The sequence below is a fragment of the Clytia hemisphaerica genome, unplaced genomic scaffold, assembly GCF_902728285.1.
Source record: "Clytia hemisphaerica strain Z4C2 unplaced genomic scaffold, Clytia hemisphaerica genome assembly, whole genome shotgun sequence".
Taxonomy (NCBI): Eukaryota; Metazoa; Cnidaria; class Hydrozoa; order Leptothecata; family Clytiidae; genus Clytia; species Clytia hemisphaerica.
In genome coordinates this window covers 44,306-48,807 of record NW_027104462.1, presented here as the reverse complement: position 1 = coordinate 48,807, position 4,502 = coordinate 44,306, and the positions used below count along the sequence as shown (strand labels likewise).

At 33.3% G+C, this 4,502-nt stretch overlaps 1 pseudogene; it reads left to right on the top strand.

Annotated features, from left to right (window-relative positions):
- Positions 1-2,045: 2,045 nt before the first annotated feature.
- LOC136821114 (melanocortin receptor 5-like) lies at positions 2,046-3,510 on the top strand (annotated as a pseudogene).
- The last annotated feature ends 992 nt before the right edge of the window (positions 3,511-4,502 follow it).

Here is a 4,502-nt window from a genome sequence, read left to right as displayed (position 1 = left end):
CTATTGTTTTACAGAGCTCATTAACGCAAAATGAAAATGTGATTTAGATAATGAGAAAATTCTAATTAAAAAAAAGTTTGAGTTATAGTTTATTGGCACTATGAAATATTGCGGTATCCATATGGTATTTTTGTGTGTGTTTTTGAAAATAGATTAATCATGAAAAGTTGGCTGCTTGTTGTTGTGTTGTTTTTAAAAGGGCGTTTTGAAGTGATGTTAAACAGGGAAAAATAGACCTTATCGGAGTTTTTGATTTTTCTAAAACAGCCATGCATTGTGGGATTGTTTCGGGGGTATTACAATAGAATTCCCTCGAGGAATTCCTAAGAGATTTCTATTGTAATATACTCTTAGGTGCCAAATAGACGGGCCCCCCCCCGCTTGTTAATTTTTCGAAAATTTTCCAACCACCGCGGACCTTATTAGGACCCCCCCGTTTATTAATTTTAAAGAATATTTTCAGCTGTCAAAGAGAAGGACCCTTATTTTGCTCTAAATAGCCTGATTTTAGCCTATATTTACCTTATTTTGGGTTTTCAGAAGTAAAATTTCCAACCTCCCCGGCAATTAGGTCTCCCCCGTTTATTAAGATCTCGAAAATTTTCCAACCCCCCCCCCCCGTTTATTTGGCACCTAAGAGTACCCCCGAAACAATCCAACAATCTCGGGTAACTTAATGCATGTCCCAAAAATGCAATAATTTTTCCGCCCCAGTTCCAGTCCCTAAACCATAACAAACTATACATTTTTGGAAGCGTATTTGGATGTAGAATACCGTATTCGGTGTAACTAAAATTCTTTCTCAGTATAATTAGAGATATCTTAGGAAAACCTGATTATGACGTCATAATTGATGACGTCATAAATACAAAAAGTTGAATATCTCGAGAAATATAAATTAAAACTTTATGAAATTTGGACCAATGATAGAAATCGTCAAGAGGAGGAGAATATTTTTCAAAAAATTTTAAAATTTGCTGATGTCAGCATTTTATCGCAAAAATTCGAATTCTTGCAATTTTGCTGACGTCATTAATTTTGGGAAATACTTTCTAAACTTTTTGAAACATCTCAATGTACTTTATCACTGGTCCAAATTTCATAAAGTAAATAAATTTTGGAATTTTTTTCAAAAGATAAAGGTACCAATCTTTAGACAAATTGACTACGGATCGGCCTGATACCACTTAATCTTCATCTGGATAAATAAACGCTCATAAAATGATGTTATCTGAAAAATATATGCGTGATTTGAAGTGCGATATCTCACGAATGAAAAGTGCACGATGGTTGCCTGATACAAAATAAACAGATGAATGTTTATAGAACAATAATATCTAATTAAAAAATTTCCTTCTGTGAGGCTGCCTATAGGAAGATACACTTTTTCTAACCCAAATTTTGGAAAAATATACATCACGTGATCGATTCTGTCCAATAGAAGGTTGCAATGGAGCAAGTTTTTATTTAATTGCACTTTTTACGATGCAAAATGTCATTAATATTTTTACAATCGTAACACGGATGTTTTTTGAGAATCGAGGCAAGTTGGTTATCTATTATTTTTACATCGTTGCTCCGTGTGATTATCTCAAAAATACCAAGTAAATAAATTCTGATTGGATAAAGATAAATGTTTGTTAACTTGAAATTTCATTTTGTATAAATCACATGGTATCGAAACACAGACCTAATTCGATATGTTTTGTGATACTCTTTTGATCTATGATCGATTTTAGTACACGGATAGAGAAGCCTCAAGCTCTTTCAAGGTAGGAGACTATAATGACATATAGGTAGTCCTCAGTTATTTGCATCAAACTCAACATCAGTACATTGTTTTGACGATTTTTCAATTTTCCAATTTTCACACTGAAAAGTGGCTAAAAGTAGACGAAAAATTCAAAGATTTTCTAATTTCCACCCTAAAAATTGTTCAAAATAACCAAAAGTCGACCCTGTCAGATACACATCCTGAAAATTGTTTATCAAAGTTAATTTTATATGGACGTTATTTCTGAAAGTTATTTTGACGTCTTGTCATCGAGTGGGCGTGATCTTTGCACTAGTCTACACGTAAATGTAATCACAATTCTTTTCTTTCCTTATTCACCCAGAAAAAGAAGACATCGATTAAATCATTGGAATCATTGCTATAAAAAACATTAAGCTAAACCAATACCAAAACTTGGGAATGACTGAATAAACCATACCACTTGAGGTTCAATACAGAAAATTCCAACCAGATATTTTCATACAAAAAAAGAACAAGTTTGGATAAAATGTCGAGAAATGTCGGAAACCCAACTTGCGGTGCCGACTCATGGGCCCCACCGGTACTTTCGATTACAACCGGAATTTGTTGTTTCGTCATCGCGGTTGTGGCAACTATCGGAAACGGCCTTATTATCGTCGCCGTTATCGCAGATCCGTTGAAAAAACTTCGGAATCCGTTCAATTATTTTTTAATCAATCTTGCTGTTGCTGATTTTATTATGGGAAGTATCAGCATGCCTTTATGTGTATATACACATTACTTGGAATATAAAGTCATGTTGGAACCGATTGTCAATAATATTTTACGAATGTCTTATTTTATATCTGGAATGGCCAGTTTGATCAGTTTAATAACACTGACGATTGATAGATATATTGCTATATCCAGGGCGATCAAATACCGATTATATTTTAGCTGGAAAAGATGTATTTTCATTACTGCTATTATTTGGACTATCTCTATCGCGTTTCCGTTTATCTACTTCAAAGTTGGTGCAGTCGAGTATTATTTCGTATTTGCATGTGTCGCCATTTTGACCAGTTTTGTTGTCTTGGTAATTATCATTATACAAATGAACAAACTTTTTCGACGGCAGTCGAGAGTGATGACGGCACAATTACCGTCATCCGCATCATCGGATTTTCAACGCCGTCGTTTAGTGCAAGAGAAACGGTTAACACGTACGTATCTTCTAGTGATTGTCTTTTTCATATTGTTATATCTCCCTGGTGTTGCGATGACTTTTATGTTATATTTTTGGAAAATATTGGATTGCGTTCCAGACACGTTTTACGGGATCTCCAATCTATACTTATATCGTTCAATTCATGCGTCAATCCATTCATCTACATGGTACGATTAAAAAACTTTAACACCTCTATTAAGATTATACTTAATTTTCGAAATCGCCGACGTGGGGATCGAGTGCTTCAAGGTGGACCTCGAAGGACTAGGCGCGTCGGTCCTGGGTCTTCAACGACTGAAGCGACTACCAGCTCGACACTAAAAACAAACTCCACGACTAGAAATGGATTGATTACGATTCCAGAATGCCAACCCACCGTCACAAGTTTGTCTACATGAGTTTTTATATATATCTAAAAACAATAAAATTTTGAATAGATGGTCAACACCCATTGTTTATATTTTGATAAAGAATTTTGGACCATAAATTTGACACTGTCTGTATTTTTTTTATCAAAGTGAGCTTTCAAAAGTTAAAAGTAGCAGTTTTTCAGGAAAAGTTGTAGAAAATTTAAATTTCTAAATAATAGCTGGAAAAAATACAGTTAATGTCGTTGAAAAATACCGTAAGTTGGTCTAATATCGACATCCCTCATCTAATTCTGACAAACTTTTTTAAAGATAGGAATAATATGAAAGTTGGAATCACAGATTGAAAAAGGTTTTTTCCTCTGTGACCACTAAGCCAAGAAAAACAGTTTCAACCTTTCTATTAATTTAATAGTTAGCTTCTTTATTATTTTCAGCTCTATCAGCTCTAAAAAAGGGTGTCGGAATTAGATGAGGGATGTCGACAGTAGACTAAGTTACGGTAAGTTATCTAACTTAAATTTGATTTTGATGTGGAAAATAATGACTTAACGACTTCCCAAATTACTCGTTAATTATCATATCCGTTGAAAAGGTATTTAACAAAACATTTGATAAGATTATTAATGGGAACACATCATAAAACTTTATTTAGAAATTTCAAGAATAATTAACAACCGAAATAATTTTTGAAAATACAAATGACAAAAAATGAGCCCTATGTTAAAATTTTGAAAATACAATTGAAAAAATTGAAACCTATCTATGTATAACTCAGTTACATGTTTTAAAATATTTTTAAGAAATTGTAATACGAAGAAAGAATATAAGAAACCTTCCAGAAAAATACTTTTAAAAAATTCCATTTTTCTGGAGATGACCCTGGTTATTTTCATATGTTTGTATATTATTTGGATTTGAAACTTACGGCCCGAAAATAGTCTCTCTGATCACATACTTGAGTAGGCTGCGCGCATCCCCAGACTTGATTTTGATATATAATCAAAACATATCAGACGTGATGCGTACAGCCTAGTGCTTGAAAAATTGGAATTCTATTTTTGGAAATTGCTGAGTTTTTGCTGAGCTTTTGCTGGTCTATATGAAATTTGAAATGTATGAAATCTTGACATAAAACATTTTAAAAGATATTAACCAGCAAAAGCAAGAC